Source organism: Sus scrofa, chromosome 15, assembly GCF_054392235.1.
Source record: "Sus scrofa isolate SSC_HxYL_T2T_F1_AM1 chromosome 15, Sscrofa_HxYL_maternal_Yorkshire_Landrace_v2.0, whole genome shotgun sequence".
In the NCBI taxonomy this organism is placed as follows: domain Eukaryota; kingdom Metazoa; phylum Chordata; class Mammalia; order Artiodactyla; family Suidae; genus Sus; species Sus scrofa.
Window position 1 is genome coordinate 62,941,880 of NC_139397.1, and position 19,093 is coordinate 62,960,972.

A 19,093-nucleotide genomic window follows, 5' to 3' on the forward strand; every position below is an offset into this window, starting at 1 on the left:
GTACCTATGAGTCTGTTTCTGTTTTGTTATATTCATAGGTTTATTTTATTTTTTAGGTTCCACATGTAAGGGATAATATACAGTGTTTGTTTTTCTCTATCTGACTTATTTCACTAAGCATAATACTCTCCAGGCCCACCCACATGGTTGCAGACAGCAAAATTTTACTCCTTTTTATGGCTGAGTAATATTCCATTGTGTATATATGTACCACATCTTCTTTATCCATTCATCTGATGATGGACACTTAGGTACCCTCCATATCTTGGGTAATGTGAACAGTGCTGCTATGAACATGGAGGTGCATATATCCTTTTGAATTAGTGTCTATTTTTTAGCTTTTGGAGGAAACTCTTTACTGTTTTCCACAGAGGCTGCTATTGTCAAACAGACCATACACAATGAATGTTGGTGAAGATGTGGGGAAAAAGGGAACCTGAGCATACTCTTCTTGGGAAGTAAATTGGTGCAGCCTCTATAGACTCTGGTGTGTTTGAACATCTCCCGCAGGGGCACCTGTGAAGGATGCAGTCTCGGCGACCACGCCCCTCCATTCAGTCATGTCTGGGAGGTGCCCTGGGAAAGTGCCCGGTGGCTCTGAGAACAGGGTCCATCCTGGCCTCACCTTCAGGTCCACCCAGGCCTGCCTTCCTGGGGGTGGATGCTGCGGGGATATTGGCAGGCGTGAGCCCTCAATCACCGAGGAGGCTGGAAGCTGCTGGATCTGTGGGAACACCCGGCCTCCCCCACCTCCCAGTTCTTCCCCATCCCTTTTCCTGGTTCTGCCGGCAGCTAGAGGCCTGGCAGCCTGGGGCTGAGAGAGTGAGTGGAGATAGGCCTGGCCTGCAGGTCATGCTGGGCGGGGAGCTTCCTGGGTTGGCTGCTGCGCTGGGCGTGGGGAAGGTCTGAACTCCTCAGCGTCTCACTCCTGTCAGCTTCCAGCGTGACAGACGCACAAAGGTACCTTTTATAGGTGGGAAATTATAGGTGCTGCCACTTCAAAGGCCTTGGCAACCAGAGCTCTTCTTTGATAGATGACAGTATTATTAATGGTGATTTATTACTGGGGCCATTTTGACAACAGAAATAACCAGTTTCCCCACCTTCTTGGCCCCCTCCCCCACACCTGGCTGGATTTTTCTTTCTTTCTTTTTTCTTTTTTTTTGGCTGGGGGTGGGGTTACCTCTCTGCACAAGGAGGCTGGGGCATCTGTTGAACGCACACGGTGAGGTATCTGGCCTATTAACTTGTCATCGTGTGTCATAAAGTTTAGTTGAAATGCTGGCAGATTGTAATCCTAAACAGAGCAATTACCCTATTATTAAAGCGGCTTTCTCTCTCTCTCTCTTTATTTTTCTTCTCTCTCTCTCTCCTCCACCTCCTTTCCCAGTTGGGTTTGTTCTTACCTCTGTCCTACGGGCTTGATTAGTCACGAGCAGGAGCCTCCTGCTTCGCAACGATCCTAGAGGCAACTGGGCCTTGGCAGCAGCAAAAAGCAGGGGTGGCGAGGGGTTTCCTGGCTGTGGCTAATGAGGGTTCTTTAGCACCCACCGCCTCTGCAGATCACTTGGCTTTCTCTCCTCATTCATCTCCCTCTGCCTTTCCCTAGCTTACTTTCAGATCTGGAGGGCACGGTGGCGGGGAGCGGGCAGAAGGCAAGCGATCACTCCATCTGAGCCGAATCTTGGCCGCCTCATACCTGCTGTAATTCCTCAGCCAGGGACTCAGTTTCTAAATCTGTACAATGGGAGTGATAATTCTTACCCTGTCTGGTTCGCACAGATTTAGAGAGGATCAAATCAGATAATGGATGTGAAAGACGATGGTTAACAGCAAATCACTCGACAAATCTGGGGGATTAGTGTAATTTCATAGGTGGCATTGCAGGGGTTTGTTTCATTTCATTGAGCCTCCGCTCCAGTTATTCCAAAGGATTGTAAGCATGTCGGGCTCCACTTCTGTTTCTGTTCTTCAAGGTGGTGATGACCTTGGTTTCTAAATCAACTTGAGAGGCATTGTTTGATTTGTGATCTGAACAATGGGGATTTTTAGGCACATTCATGGCAAACACTTGCTCGATGTACAGTGTAAAAGAACATCATTAAAAGTACAGGTTAAAAGTAAAGGACTGGATAGGCTTGAAGCCAAATGGAAATAATTGAATCACAGTTGGCCAGATCCTGAGAGGACCTTAGAGAATGGCTAGTTTAATGGTCCCACTTTGTTTATTTTATTTTTATTTATTTTTTGCTCTTTAGGGCCACAGCTGCAGCATATGGAAGTTCCCAGGCTAGGGGTCAAATCAGAGCTGCGCCTGCCAGCCTATGCCACAGCCCTAACAACGTGGGATCCAAGCTGCATCTGTGACCTGCACCACAGCTCAGGGCAATGCCAGATCCTTAACCCACTGAGTGAGGCCAGGGATTGAACCTGCAACTTCATGAATACTAGTTAGATTCTTTTCCAATGCACCACAGTGGGAACTCAATCATCCCATTTTATAGATTTGTAAATTGAGGCTCAAAGACGTAGAACAACAGTCCTAAAGTTAGCAGATCTGGGACAGAGATTCATGTCCCTGACCCCTAGTCCAGTACTTTTTCCATTGAAAGACACTCCTTAAAGACCTCAATTCTCATTGCTCCTTCTCTTCCGCTGTAAGATTTCACCCCTCTCTCAAATATCCTCCTCAATGAGCTCTCAGGAAAGGACCTGTGGGTAGTCGTTCACACCCTAGTGTGAATTTAAGTCAATATTTAGCTCCCATCAGATGTGCTTCCTTTTGTAGCCTCTTTCCTGGCTACACAGAACTGGACTTTGTTCCCCGTCAATTTCTAGCCCTGGTGAGAAGAGAGGTAATGCCTTTTTGATTCTTCTGAAATCCTAGTTGCCTCCTCTGCAGAGAAACACTGCTTCCTGAATTACACTGCTCTGGCCAAGACCTACATGTCCAGGAGTTCCCACTGTGGCTCAGTGGTAACAAACCCAGCTAGTATCCATGAGACATGGTTTTGATTCCCCAGATTTGCTCAGTGGGTTTAGGATCCAGAGTTGCCCTGAGCTGCAGTGTCAATCACCGACATGGCTTGGATCTGGCGTTGCTGTGACTGTGGTGTAGGCCAGAAGCTGCAGCTCTGATTCCACCTCTAGCCTGGGAATTTCCATATGCTGCAGGTGCAGCCCTAAAAAGACAATAAATAGTAATAATAAAAAAAGATCTATGTGTCCAGAGTTCAGAGCGTGTTTGTCAAGACCTGTCATAGAGTAAGTTTGGGAAGATGGATGGAGTCAGACAGGTTGAAAAATGGAAGGAAGCCAGGTTAGAGTGGAGGTGCTCCCTAAACCTGCTGCCCCTCCTGGTTCTGCTTTCTTTCCCAAAGGTGCAAAACACTAGAAGCAGAACTAGTGGTAGGAATTGTAGGTTCCTAGTACCTGTGTGGGGAGTTTCTGAGTCCCTGCTGTGTGCCAGGTGGGTGAAGAAAAGAGACACCACCCAACCTCACAGAGCTCATATCTAGATCAGGGCCATGGGCAAGGGAAGGAGGGGGCTCCCCAAGACAAATGTGCTGGCCTTCCGCCTGTGCCTGTGAGGGGAACAGAGATGCTTTTCTGGAGGCCACCTTGAGGCTGGTAGGATGCAGTGAGGTTCAGTGCTGATAAAATGATAGTGGCAACTTTCGGTGGTTGGAAATACAAAGGGGCAGAGAGGATTTAGAGATGATGAGAAAGGGAGGGAGAGAGAGGCGCAACGGCGGGGGGTGGGGGCGAGTGGAACGACAAAGGGCACCAGCATCCCTCTTGTTTTAGGCATGTACCTTATGGTGAGGTAAGGCAGCCACACGTAAATGTCTTTATGGCCTTAAAGAAGGAGTCTGGAGCCTGGGACAAGGGCAGAAATGGCCACGCGGGGCCTCAGCCTGGAGGATATGGGTGGTGCCTGATGCCGGGGGAACAGATGCTGTCCCCATGCGGAGAAGGAAATGAGCAGCCCTGGATCTGGTCAAAGACAGCCTGAGCAGGTATGGTGAGTGGCAGTGACCTCTGCACTCAGTCCTTGTTCTGTGGTCCTTTGAAGGTGTGCTGAGGTTGACCAGCTGCCCCTTTGGTCTTGCACATAGAGAAGAGTGGAGGATGCAGAAGGGCCAGGGCCAGGCTACTTCTCTCCTCCTCCCCCAAGTCCAGGATGTGGTTTTGCCCTCTGTATGTGGTCCTGTCGGGGACAGACTGGCTCTGACTCCCCTGGGGCTTTGCCAGGTCAAGATCCCCCTTTGGCCTCCGAATTCAGAGAGAGAAGACCTGTAGTCTCCCATCTGTATTGGCAATTCCAGATGGACCAACCTAATATATGTCATTAACTAATTGTGTGATCTTGGACAATTCACCTCATTTCCCTGTGACTCACCTGAAAATGAGCGTATAACACTTGTCCTGCTGACATGGATGGATTGTTGTTGTGAAATAACAGCTAATGAGATAATGGACAGTAGGTGTTTTGTAACCTTTTTGGGGATCTGCGCAGGCTGGTTCCCCATGATGACTTTTTTTTTCAAGTGAAGTATAGTTGATTTACAATGTTTCAGATGTACAGCAAAGTGATTCAGTTCTCTATATCTCTATATCTGCATCTATATTCTTTTTCAGATTCTTTTCCATTATAGTTCCTTGTGCTGTATAGCAGGTCCTTGTTGTTTGTCTACTTTATATACAATAGTGTGTATATGAGAGTTCCTGTTGTGGCACAGTGGTTAACGAACTCAACTAGCATCCATGAGGACACGGGTTCAATCCCTGGCCTCATTCAGTGTGTTAAGGATCTGATGTTGCCGTGAGTTGTGGTGTAGGTTGCAGACATGGACTGGATCCTGAATTGCTGTGGCTGTGGCATAGGCCAGTGGCTACAGCTCCAATTTGACCCCTAGCCTGGGAACCTCCGTATGCTGTGGGTGTGGCCTTAAAAAGACAAAAGACAAAAAAAAAAAAAATGTGTGTCTGTTAATTCCATACTCCTAATATATCCTTCCCCTCCACTTTCCCCTTTGGAAACCATAAGTTTGTTTTCTTTTTATTTTTTCTATGTAAAAATTTTAAAATTAAGGTGTAGTCGATTTACTATATGCCAATTTCTGCTGTATAGTAAAGTGACTCATTCATACATATATATATTCTTTTTTGTATTATTTTCCATTACAGTTTATCCCAGGAGATTGGATATAGTTCCCCATGCTGTACAGTGGGACCTCATTTCTCATCCATTCTAAATGTGCTAGTTTGCATCTACCAACTCCAAACTCCCAGTCCATCCTACTGCCTCCCCCCTCCCCATTGGCAACCATCCATAAGTTTGTTTTCTATGTCTGTGAATCTGTTTCTGTTTTGTTTTGGTAGGCATGTGGAAGTTTAGGGTCAGGGACTGAACCTGCACTGCAGCAGCAACCGGAGCCACTGCTGTGACACTGCTGGATCCTTAACCTGGTGCAGCACAAGGGAACTCACTATTTCTGTTTTGTAAATAACTTTATTTGAATAATTTAAAAAGACTTTTTTTTTTTTTTTTGTCTTTTTGCCATTTCTTGGGCCGCTCCTGCGGCATGTGGAGGTTCCTGGGCTAGGGGTCGAATCGGAGCTGTAGATGCCAGCCTACGCCAGAGCCACAGCAACGCAGGATCCGAGCCGCGTCTGCGACCTACACCACAGCTCACAGCAACGCCGGAACCTTGACCCACTGAGCAAGGGCAGGGATTGAACCCGCAACCTCATGGTTCCTAGTCGGATTCGTTAACCACTGAGCCACGACGGGAACTCTTAAAAACTCTTAAAAAGTCACGAGTTCCCGTCGTGGCGCAGTGGTTAACGAATCCGACTAGGAACCATGAGGTCGTGAGTTCGATCCCTAGACTTGCTCAGTGGGTTAAGGATCCGGTGTTGCCCTGAGCTGTGGTGTAGATTGCAGATGTGGCTCAGGTCCCGAGTTGCTGTGGCTGTGGTGTAGGCTGGTGGCTACAGCTCTGATTCGACCCCTAGTCTGGGAACCTCTATATGCCGTGGGAGTGGCTCTACAAATGGCAAAAAGACAAAAAAATTAAAAATAGAAAATAAAAAGACTTTTTAGATTGTCACATATATGTGATATCATATGATATTTAATCTTTGTCTGACTTATTTCACTTAATATGAGAATCTCTAGTTGCATCCATGTTGCCGCAAATGGCATCATTTCATTCTTTTTTTATGGCTGAGTAATAGTCCATTATATATACACACCACATCAAAATGGATTAAAGACTTAAATGTAAGACCAGATACTATAAAACTCCTAGAGGAAAACATAGTCAGAACACTCTTTGACATCAATCACAGCAATATATTTTGGATCCGTGATGATGACTCTGATTCTGTTACCTGGACCATTTGCAGGCTATCCCTTCCTCTGGGGAAGCTCCAGGGGTAAAAGCTCCTATTCCCAGGCTGCCTGGAAGGACTTAGGTGCCTGGTTCACAGGGCTGAGTAGGTTCCTCCTTTCAAGGATCCGGGTGGTAAAGGAGAATGTCCTCTTTGGGGGTGTCTACTGAGAGCCATCCATCTCTCCTCCATGTGAGTGGCAGCACCTTGCTTGGCCCCAGGGCCAGCTCCATGTAGCAAGGCCTCAGAGATGTCAGACCTCAAAGGCAGCCGGCTGGCCCTGGGGGCACTGGTGCTGACAGGCATCTGACAGGTATGTTAGCCAGAGCCTGGAGATAGGCAGATAAGCTCCTTTCCTCCTGGAGTTGATAATTGTAGTGCAATAGCAGCTCTGTAATTGCTTAATAAAACCTCTTGCCCCACCATGATGGATTTACAGCTAAAACACCTTATCTGAACTGAGAAAATGCCATGGGTGTGTGTGGGATGGAAAGGGAGCAAAGGCAGATCTGAGAACATTTCCAGCGGTGCTCAGTAGGTTCCCACCCCTCCTCCCTTCCCTCAAGAATCATCCAGGAGCTCTTTCTCGATCTTCCAGAACTTAGAGACCTATGGATCTCCTCTGGAACTTAGCACTGTGTAGACATCGCAGGAAATTTTTACCTGAGATGATGATAATGTTGAGGAAGACAGTGTGGCCTGGAAGGGGACTAGGTTTTTGACAAGTTTCATTTAATTCAATTCAGCAAATATTTCACTACTACTCGTTCTTTCTTTCTTTCTTTCTTTCTTTCTTTCTTTTTTTTTTTTTTGTCTTTTTAGGGCTACACCCACGGCATATGGAAGTTCCCAGGCTAGAGGTCAAATTGGAGCTAGGATGCTTAACCCACTGTGTGAGGCCAGGGATCAAACCCACATCCTCATGGATACTAGTCGGGTTCATTACCACTGAGCCACGATGGGAACTCCCACAACTACTCATTCTTGCCCAGGACTAGGAAAGCTACTGTTCATATCTTGGCCGGGGGGTGAGAGGGGCATGGGGAGTGGCGGTGGGGGGAGGAGGGAAAGACACTGGAAATACAAGAAAAGATGGCAGAGGTTCTTTTCTCTAGAAACTTGACCTCTTTTAAAAATTTTTAAAATTAGAGTTGATTTACAATCTTCTGTCAAATTCTGCTGTACAGCAAAATGACCCAGTCACACACATATATATACACCCTTTCTCTCATATTACCTTCTATCGTGTTCCATCACAAGTGTTTGGCTATAGTTCCCTGTGCTGTACAGCAGCACCTCATTGCTTATCCATTCTAAATGTAATAGTTCGCATCTACTAACCCCAAACTCCCAGTGCATCCCACTCCCTCCCCCTCTCCCTGGACCTGTTTTGAGGGGCCAGGCCCTGTCAGCCTGGCTGGGTAGGAGTGGGATGGGGGCAGGTGGAGTAGGGGCTGTAACAACAGACGGTCCTGAGTATTCTTCAGGAGGCAGACATGCCTGGTGTGATCCTCGCTCGGTCCCTCACTCTCTGTGGAATCCTGGGTTAGTTTCTTGTCTTTGGGGCTCTTCAACTTCCTCACCTCTGAAATGGAGACAGTGATATTCCCCAGCTCCCAAGTTTGATGGGAAGGGTAAGGGAGTCGGTGTTTGGGGCAACTGGGTCAGTAGCGCCAAAGGCAACATCGCCACTGTGGTTGTGACGATGGGGGACAGGATCTGCTGACAGAGCAAATGACCAACAGCCCAATGACTGCCACCAATTCAGGGCTCTGTGCATGCTGGCTACACCATAATTTGTGATTTTGGCGGGGGGAAGTTTGGAACCAGTTTATTTTAACAGGTAATATACGTCCCTGTGTTTTAAAATTTGAAAAGAACATAGGACAGGAAACTTGCAGCCTTCTCTGTCCCCTAACTTCTCTCTTCCTTCTTCCCCGAGGCAGCTGCTGCCACAAATTTCCGGGGGATCAGCATAGAATGATAATGATAACGATGATAAAAATAGCTAATACTTGTGCCATGTGCACAGCATTATTTTAAATGCTTATAATTAGTTCATTTAATTCACATGCGTATATATTAATTCATGTTAATGTAGATATGCATATTCCTATACGCAACATATAAATTCTTTGAATCCTCACAACAATGGCTTCAAAGGCAGGTTCTGTTAGCACTGCTTCTTAGTACATATAATTGAACATTTTTACTCTATTTTTTTTCCATTGGATACCTTAATTTATGGCTCTCCAATCTCAGTATATAAGGAGAATTCCCTAAACAACACTGATAATTAGGGACAAGGAAGGGACGAGGAAGGGCCAAGGTCATTTGGGAGACTTCATGAAGCAGGAGGCTGGGAAGGATGGCGAGGGATATTGGTTGAGCTATTGAACATCTACAGAGAATTTCCCGAGTCTTGCAGCTGTTACTCCATCTCCCCTCCCCCACAGCAGGGGGAGGCAGGGGTGACCATCTCCATTCTTACCCACGAGAGGAGAGAGTTCATAGGAGCGAAGTGACTTGTCCCAAATCTCACAACTGGTCCCAGGCTGGCACTCAGCCCTCTCAGGCCTCCTGACCCTTAGCCTAACAATTTTTTTTTTTTTTTTTTTAATGGCTACACCCATGGCTTAGGAAAGTTCCTGGGCCAGGGACTGAATTCAAGCCACAACTTCAACCTACACTGAAGCTGCAGCACTGCTGGATCCTTAACCCATTGCACCAGGCTGGAAATTGAATCTGTGCCACGGCAGCAACCTGAGCCACTGCAGTCTGATTCTTAACCCACTGAACTGCAGTGGGAACTCTTTTTATTTATTTATTTATTTATTTATTTTTAATTAAAAAATTTTTTTTATAGCCTAATGTTTTTGCCATTGCAACATGGTGGGGGGAGAGGTCAAACATGAGTAAAAGTGGGGGAGGGAGAGAGCAGGGAGGTAGTGTGGAGGCCAGACTGTTGAGTAGGCATTCATGGCAGGAAGAACAGGAGAGGGATGGAGGTGAGACAGGTGGGCTTCATGGTGCATCTTTTGCACGTTCACCTTCTGGCAAGGAGAAAGTCTACGTAGAGATGCCATCCTCTGGCCTCTTGGCCTTTTGGGTCTCCCTCATCCAGCCCCAGCAGGGACCCAAGGGAGTGGACCATTTCTACAACCTTCTCAGATGGGCCTTGAAAGATTTCAGACTTCTTACAAGGGGCAGAGAAGAGGTACCACTTTTCTCATCCAGGCTACAAAGGAAGAGACATACTGGGATTAATAACTGGATAGCTGCCTTGTCAGATCTTGCAAGTCAACCTCAGAAACACATGAGGTGGCCCGAGATGCATGCATAGTGATTTCACAACAAAGTCTTAATTTCTGTAGCTATTTATTAAAACCTATACATAAAGAAGGTGTGGTACATATATATACACAATGGAATATTACTCAGCCATAAAAAGAATGAAATAATGCCATTTGCAGCAACATGGATGGACCTAGAGATTATCATACTGAGTGAAGTAAGGCAGACAGAGAAAGACAAATATCAGTTACATGTGGGATCTAAAAAAAATGATGCAAAAAGACTTATTTATAAAACAAAAACTCACAAATTTCAAAACCAATATTATGGTTACCATAGGCAAAACCAGTGAGGGGAGGGAGGAATTGCATGGGTAGGAATAACACATACACAGTACTGTATAAAATAGATGATTAACAAGAACCTACTGTATAGCACAGGACAATCTGTTCAGTAGTTTGTAATAACCTTTATGGGAAAAAAGAATGGATATGTGTATATGTATGACTGATTCCCTTTGCTGTACACCTGAAACTAATGCAACATTGTAAGTCAACTATACTCCAATAAAATTAAAAAATATATATACATATATATGTATCTATGTGTGTATGTGTATGTATTGATACAGACACACACACACACACACACACACACACACACACACACACACATATTTCCTTCCCTTCAAAAAGTTGAACTTGGATATACCACAGTGAGCAATTTAGATCACATAATTAAATATATCTTATCAAAAAGTGCCATAGTAGGGAATGGACAGGTGTTATCATGTGCCCATTGGCAGAGCCACCAAATCTAGCTGATGTCAACAAAGATGCTCAGAGGAAGCCACATTGAAGCTGAGGTCTGCAGAGTGAATGAGAGAGTAGGGGTCAGGGAAAGAAGGTAGAAGAGTCTTCTAAGCAGAGGGGGGTCTGGGTGAGAAGGATTACATGTCACACACGGAAAGACGTTTATCAAGGCTAGAGATAGGGTGCAAGGCAGAGGGCCACTGAGCCCTGTAAGCACCACCTTGAGTAGGGGCTGAATAATTATCTGTTGAATGGATTAGAGATATGGCTGGAGAGGTAAGTGGCAAATTGTACATGGTGTTGAAGACCACATTAAGGCGTTTCGCTTTTGTCTGAAGGGCAATATGGAAAACCCGTCTACAATCCTGTAGGATTTCCTCTACCTGTGCTTGCTGATCTCAGTGTAGCTGCAGAGGGGTCAGGCAGTTGGGTTCTCTGTTTCCGGGTTTGGCCAGGTGTGTATGATGCAAGGACCTTGGATAAGATCAAGATGTCCAAGGGATGCATGTTGGGTTAGTCTGGTTGGCAAGAGAAGTTGAGGGGATGACCTATGGAATCTGGGCTGGAGGGAGAGGAATTGCAGGCAGACAGAGAGGGAACAGGGAGAAAGTAGCAGATGTGTGTTTAAGGAGTCCCCATGTTGGTGGGGTCAAAGATCCAGAGGCTCTGGGAAGGATAATGGTAAGGATGATAGGCTGTGCATCTCTGATTCAGGAATGGCGCTTTGGGAAAGAGTAGCTAAAGAAGAGTGGATGAAAAGGTCACCAGAGCAATGGAGTCAAGGAGGTGCGTGACCAATTTGGAGAATGAGTCACCCAGGCAGAGATTAAAGCCACCCTTGAGGATGGCAGCACTTTGGGTGGAGAGAGACTGGAATTGGGGCCCAAGACTTCAATAGGATGGAGGGTATATTGTGGATGGTGTAGGATAGTGGTTGATAAGGACAAGGAGGGGAAAGTGGTCCAGGTGCTAGTCTTGGTGGGAAGGACAGAGGTGCATCAGATCAAGTTCTTATGCTTAAGGGGACACCTCCTCACTAGGGGTAACCCATCTGCCTCATCTGGGGTCACCAGGATGGTCATTCCAGATACCAGGTGGACTAGTGGTTTGTAGGTTGGAGACAGTTACCACTCAGTAAAGGGCTTGCCATCCCTGGGATGGTCTTGCAGTGGAGACGGAGGTGAAGGGCAGACGTCTGGGAGCCAGGCTGAACTGGATTTGAATTCTGTACTGTACTTCTTGGCTGTGTGACCTGGAGCAAGTGCCCTCCCCTTTCAGGGGAGATTTCCTCATCTGTAAAATGTGGGGCCCATATATCAGAGTCGTGGTGAGGATTAGATGAGCTTATCTATCTACATAAAGCCTAGGACACAGATATGTGCAAATAGACATCAATGGTTTTTGTGCTTATTATATTACTGAAGAGATAGAATTTCAGAGAGGTTAAGTGAGCTGCCCAAGGTCACACATCTAAGAAGTGGCAGCTAAGATTAAAATATAATCAGATTGACACAAAATATTTCTGCACAACTCTGGGTAAAAACTGAAGCTTAGGAGAAGCCACCGACTTGTCCTAGGTCACCTGCTAGTAGGTGGTGGCCTTGGAGCCTTGGTCAGAGTGACTTTACTCCTTCCACTGCCTATTTTTTTTTTAATGGTCAGATCCTCTACATATAGAAGTAGTGCTTGAATCTGAGGCACAGCTTTGACCTGTGCTGCAGCTGCAGCAATGCCATACCCTTTAATCCACTGTGCCAGATGGGGATTCATCCTGCATCTCTGTAGTCACCTGAGCCGCTTCAGTCAGGTTCCTAAAACACTGTGCCCCAGCAGGAGCTCCATCCACTGCTTTTTAAATTTTATTTTATTGCAGTATAGTTGACGTCCTATGTTGTATTAGTTTCAGGTGTGCAGGAAAGTGGATCAGTTAAATGTACAAATATATCCATTCTTTTTCCCCATATTTTGCTGCCTTTTTTGGGGCCACATCCATGGCATGTGGAAGTTCCCAGGCTAGGGATCAAACCCATGCCATAGCTGCAACCAGAGCTGTAATAGAGGGTAAATCCTTAACCTGCCGGGCCCCTTGGGAATTCCTCCAGTGTTTTTCTGTCTCATTTTAACTGGCTTCTAAGGGAATGGGGCCGGAAATTAACCCTTAGTAAACAGGGAAAATAGGAAGTGGGGACTCTGGGCTTTGGGCTACTTTTTTGTTTCCAAATCTGGAATCACAAGGGCGTGGGAGCTGAGCGCAGTGCCCTTAGTGTGGCGGGATGGGCACACCTCTGAATTTCCTCATGTGTAAAAGGGGAATGATAATTGCCTTGAGTGTCTCCAGAGATTGTAGTGAGGCTCAAATTAGATGATGTAAGGAAAATGTCTTTGAAGGCAAAAACACCTTGTCATCAGGTTCTCAGAGAGATGTCCTTTACCTGGAGCTAGAAGGCGGACCTGTTACCAGGAGTTGGTCTTTTCCTCAGGGACCCCCCACCAGCCCCTCATTCCCAGTTGGGAGGTTGTGTGTTGAGGGCTCAACTTGGTCTGAGAACAGAAGTTCTGACTCCTGGAATAAGCTGAGAGTGGCCTTTTCTTGGCACTGGGAAGGCACCTGCAGAAGTGTGAGAGACGCCCAGGAGCTCATCAGGGGGAAGAGAAATCATCTCATGAATGCCGAAAAGAGATTGGATGTTACCTTTGGGACTTGCCTGTTCACTGTGTCAGAGAGGCAGAGCTGGGAAGAGGCTGGGGCCCCTGATCCCAACCCGGCCCACATGGGCTAAGTGACAGACCTTTGTCAGGGTCTGATGACAGAACAGAACCTTCACTCTTTAGGTGGTGAGGAAGGGAAATACTGGCTAGGGCCTCGGGCTCAGTAACACATTGACTTTCCGGTGACAATTTTGATGGTCCTGCTGCCTTCAGAAAAGTCACCCTGCCTCCCCGGCAGTCGACAAGCATCTCATCCATGACATTGCATGTGAATATCTTTCTCTTTTCCATTTGCCTTTCTGGTGTAAATCATTGGGGTTGTACTGCCCTCTCTGCTTTCTCTCTCTTCTGCTGCTTAACCCAGGAGGAGGAACTGGGACCTGAGAATAGCTGTGGGAATGAAAGGGGATGGCTGGAGGAAGGAAGCTGAATTTATCTGAGTACCTACTTCGTGCCAGTTCCAGACAACATTTCATCACTTCTGGTGAGATCTCAAAAAAGAATCATGTCTTAGAGTCTGAAAACATTCTAACAGGAAGGGACGTTAGAGACCTTTTACTCTATTCTCTTTTTTATTTTATTTTATTTTATTTTATTTTATTTTTTTTGCATTTTTAAGGGATGCACCTGTAGCATATGGAAGTTCCCAGGTTAGGGGTTGAATCAAACCTGCAGCCACTGGCCACAGCCACAGCAACGCCAGATCCAAGTCACGTCTGCGACCTACAACCAAAGCTCATGGCAACACTGGATCCTTAACCCACTAAGTGAGGCCAGGGATGGAACCCACATCCGCATGGATGCTAGTCAGATTCATTTCTGTTGAACCACAAGAGGAACTCCTTCTATTCTCCTTTTCTTACTGATAAGGAAGCAACTTGCCCACAGTTCCAGAACTTTCTAATTCTTTTCTTTCTGGAAGAGCAATTGTCCTATCATAATCCTCCTTTACAGGAAAAAGTTTCATGATACACCTGTCTCACTCGCCAGTGGGGTGACTGCTTCCATGGGCCCGTAGGCCATTAGAGGCCAGGTCACCAGGCTGTGGGGGACATTCCCTCTTCAACAGTGATCTTCCCAGTTCCTTCGTGTTATACCCCCTGCCCCCAGTCCTAGGACTTGTCACTGCCAGTTTTATCCAGCATTGCCTCTTGGAACTTCATCCCCCTCAGGACTCAAAGGGTTACTAACCTCAATGGTCAGCGGTTCCTGCTGAAGTGCCAATGGGAGAGGTTTAGGAACACTTCCAGGTAGGAGGAACCTCACCTGGTATTATGGGATGAACTCTCTCCCCCATATGTCCTTCACCTGTTGGTGTCCTAATCCTGGACACCTCAGAATGTGACTCTCTTTGGAGACAGGCTCTTTCAAGAAGTCACTAAAATGAGGTCACTAGGGTGGGTCCCAAGCCCATATGATAGGTGTCCTTATAAGAAGAGAAAATTTGAGCACAGGGACAGGGAAGAGGGTGGGAAGATGCAGGGAGAAGCCAAGCCAAGGAGAGAGGTCTCAGAAGGAACCAACCCCTCCCATACCTTGATCTTGGACTTCTAGCCTCCAGAACTGTGTGACCACACATTCCTGTTGTACCAGCCACCCACCCACCAGTGGTGTGCTGTTACGGCAGCTCTAGCTCTCTAGCACACCTGGCCTCCTCTGCTGTCACCTGGCTGGGAACGCTTCCAGCCAGGAAGTTCTGAGACCAGATGGGGTGGGGAGCTCCTGGGCAGGGAGGTTGTGGGTACCGGGGCGGGGGGGCTACTGTGACCTCTCAAATCCAGGGCACAATAGCCTGGCTACTGTGAATAGAATGCGTCAATGGGACCTGGTGTGAGTGAGGCAACCTTAGTGCCAGGAAACCTGGGCTTCATCCATGGCCGCCTGCCTCTTCCCGTTGCAGGATTTTCTGCAAATGCCTTCACTTCTGTAGGTCTCATGTCCTCATCATTGGCATGGAGTAAATAATGCCTGACTCACTCACCTCTCAGGCAGATTAAATTAGAAATTGTGTAAGCACTTTGCCAATGTGGAGGATGAAGATGGAGGTGATGGCATTGAAGATGCCCAGCCCTGGTCTCGCTCTGCCTTTGAGGAGGAATGAAAGCTCTCCTGGAAACATGGGGGTAGCTGTTGTATGTGGCATCTGGGCCTCGTGCAAAGAAGCCCAAGCAGGAGTTCTGTCGTGGCTCAGTAGTTAACGAATCCGACTAGTTACCATGAGGTTGTGGGTTCAATCCCTGGCCTCACTCAGTGGGTTAAGGATCCGGCGTTGCCATGAGCTGTGGTGTAGGTCACAGATGTGGCTTGGATCTGGTGTTGCTGTGGCTGTGGTGTAGGCCAGCAGCTACAGCTCCGATTAGACCCCTAGCCTGGGAACCTCTATATGCGGTGGGTGCAGCCCTATAAAATGCAAAAACAAAAACAAAAAACAAAAAAAAAAAAGAAGAAGCCCAAGTAGAGTCCAGACCCCTCTTGTGAAACCGTTTCTCTTCCTTAAGGAGAAGGATCCAAACCAGCATCCCTGGGGTGGACCGTAAAGCATTTGTGCATCTGTGTCCATTCCCCCTCATCCCAACCTTAGTTTCCTTAAATTACAAATGCAGTAATGCATTTGGTGGGAAAATTAGAAAGAATTAAAAAAGCATTATTTGGAGTTCCTGTCGTGGCACAGTGGTTAATGAATCCGACTAGGAACCATGAGGTTGCAGGTTTGATCCCTGGCCTTGCTCAGTGGGTTAAGGATCCGGCGTTGCCGTGAGCTGTGGTGTAGGTTGCAGACACGGCTCAGATCCCGAGCTGCTGTGGCTCTGGTGTAGGCTGGTGGCTACAGCTCCGACTGGACCCCTAGCCTGGGAACCTCCATATGCCACGGGAGTGACCCAAGAAATGGCAAAAAGACAAAAAAAAAAAAAAAAAAAAGCATTATTTTTTACCATGATCAATACCAAATATATATGTCCTCTCTGTTTCTTTTCTTTTGTGTATTTTCACAAAATGAAATCTTTTATGTAGAGTTTTATACCTTATTTTTGTTTGTTTGATTAGGGCTGCCCCCACGGCATATGGAGGTTTCCAGGCCAGGGGTCTATAATCAGAGCTGTAGCTTCTGGCCTACACCACAGCCACAGCAGCACCAGATCTGAGCCATGTCTGTGACCTATACCATAGCTCGAGGCAATGCCAGATCCTTAACCTACTGAGCAAGGCCAGGAACAGAACCTGTGTCCTCATGGATGCTAGTCAGATTCCTTTCCTCTGAGCCATGACGGGAACTCCTATACCCCATTTTTAAGGTTGACAGTGTATCACAAACATCTTCTCTCCATGTTGATCCAGATTCATCTCCATCATCCTGTTTAAATTAAGACTATTCTAGGAGTTCCCATTGTGGCGGATCAGGTTAAGAATCCAACTAGTATCTGTTTGGAGGATGCGGGTTTTCTCCCTGGCCTCACTCAGTGGGTTGGGAATCCAGCGTTGCGGTGAGCTGTGGTATAGGTCACAGATGAGGCTTGGATCTCGAATTGCTGTGGCTGAGGTATAGGCTGGTGGCTAAAAAAGAAAAAAAAAGCAAAACGAAACAAAACAAAAAAACTCTGTTCCAACAGGCAGTTCCAGAGACCTCTGAATTTGTGAGAAGAAAGATTTGCTGGGAAGTGACTTCTCTCCTGCGGCCAGTGTTTGTTTCTAGGTGAGTAGTCACCTGTGTCTTCCTGAAGGCAGGTGAAGTTTGGAGAAGACTGAACTTGGGGTCAGAGAGGCCAGGAGTCCAGCTGCAGCCCCACCACTTACAAGCTATAGTCAGAAAAGGAAAGGGCCCTGGGTGACCCACTTATCATTTCCAGGCCCCTATAAAGGGAAGAGCATAAGAAAAAGAGCTTTGTAAACTGGCTGCAGTTATTAATACAAACTCAAGGATGAACACAGGCGAATTTGTTGCTTTAGCAGGAGAAAATCCAATGTCTTGGGGAATCATAAAACACCATGAATGAATGAGTCTGGCCTGTGGGAAGGAGGAGACCTCGAGAAAGAAAAACGAAAAATCATATTTTAGTTTTGAGAAATGATTTGGACTTGGAGAACAGACTTTTTTAGTAAATGAAGATGTGGGAAGCTTGATTTGGAAGGAGAGAAGAAGAGATGAATTTTTAGGAAGCCAGAAACAAAGGTTCCTAATAAACAGTAAGTGATGATGAGGATGGTGAGGATGGTGAGGATGGTGATGAGGATGGTGATGATGGTGATGGTGATGGTGAGGATGGTGAGGATGGTGATGATGGTGATGGTGATGGTGATGGTGAGGATGGTGAGGATGGTGAGGATGGTGAGGATGGTGATGGTGATGGTGAGGATGGTGAGGATGGTGATGAGGATGGTGAGGATGATGGTGAGGACGGTGAGGATGGTGAGGATGGTGATGATGGTGATGGTGATGGTGAGGATGGTGAGGATGGTGAGACAGTGTGCTAAGCCCTTTACAAATATAAACTTAGTTGGTCCTCTGTACATCCCTATGGGATAAATACAATAATTATTCTTATTTTATAGATGAGGACATAGAGTCACAGAAAGAAAGATTAACTATGCCCCACACAGCTGGTAAGTGAGGGAGTCAGGATCTGAGCGCAAGGTCACACATTTTGTAGACTTAACATACATGGGACCAGACACCAGATCAGTAGGGCTGCAGAGCCGGGGCGCTCTAGACAGATGGACTTTGAAGACATAAGTGCTGTATCTAGTTGTCATTGTCTATTTGGAGACAATTTGCAGTGGTTGAGTAGTTTCACTTAGACTCAAGGAGACCAGCTGGAAGGCATTTTGGTTTGTGACAACTTGGGAAGTGGAAGGGCTAAGGAAGTAAGTGGGAGGCGCCTGTATTCATTATTCCTCTGGAGCCCCAGGGAGGTGACGGTGGGAGGGAGTGTCCTCTAGGATGCTGAGCCATGGCATTCTTGACCGTTGGCCTTGCCCAGGAAGGGCTGAGATTGGCAAGAACTTCCCCTGTGGTTTGAGAAGGACTCTGGATTGAAACCTTGGGGCCCCACCGTGGGCGTGCCCTTAATTCACTTGGAATCACAGTCCTCCCTTCTTCCCCTGCATTCCTCCTCTTCTCCTGCTTATCTGTTCTCCCTCCTAAGCATGGGCTTGCTGGGGGGAGCTGTGGGTGGAAGGGAGTGACCTCTTAGTGGGGGGCATGGAGGACCCCTGAGAGTTGCTCTGAAGCCCTGGGGAATTTTGGAGGAAGTTCTGTGTTCCTTCTGTGGCAGCATCCACGTGGGGAGGAAAATGCTGCACCCATCGTCAGGGGCCAGGCTGTCCAGTCCTACCATTGTTGGAACCTGTCCAGAGAGGTTGACAAGGAAAGGACCCGTCCTGCTGATGTTGGGCAGGCTGGGCTGCCCCAAGTGTGAGCACCTGTCCGAGTCACCTGTGTGTACTTGAAACCCCCTCAAACTCCCGAGAACACTTAGTAGAGATGCTAGTCTCCTGGGATGGGCAGACACTCTGTGGTAACAGCCTGAGAATAGTGCAGGATGGAGGAGCTGGAAGCTGGAGAGAGGCAACCACAGAGCAGATGAGTGAGTAGCTTTGTGCAGTGGACTTTCTGATTCAATCAACAACGTGCTATGTGCTGTGCTGGGTTCCTAGGACCAAGGTCCCTACCCCACACTGCAGCCCTGCACGCCTAGGGCTGGCAGGAGCTGGCAGGTAAACGATGATCTATCCATGCGTGAGCTAATTGCGAGCCAGGGGACCCGGGGGCGCTGGTCTCTGTGTGGAAAGATCTTCACAGACAGGGAACCCCTGTGCAGAAAGCTCTGCTCTGCTCACTGCTGACCCTTTTCTAGGAAAGTGTACCTTTCCTGGATGTTTGA

General features: G+C 47.0%; 2 long non-coding RNA genes across 2 annotated transcripts in view; both read left to right on the forward strand.

The window, feature by feature from the left end:
• The window catches only part of LOC146395873 (uncharacterized), a 979,457-nt gene that overhangs the window by 443,380 nt on the left and 516,984 nt on the right, over positions 1 to 19,093 (forward strand). The gene's annotated exons all lie outside the window — the stretch shown is intronic.
• The window catches only part of LOC146395877 (uncharacterized), a 48,847-nt gene continuing 30,661 nt past the window's right edge, over positions 908 to 19,093 (forward strand). The window contains exons 1-4 of the long non-coding RNA XR_014829924.1: positions 908 to 960; positions 1,391 to 4,019; positions 13,579 to 13,698; positions 16,823 to 16,905. This is a non-coding gene — a long non-coding RNA (uncharacterized LOC146395877). The remainder of the gene's footprint in view (positions 961 to 1,390; positions 4,020 to 13,578; positions 13,699 to 16,822; positions 16,906 to 19,093) is intronic.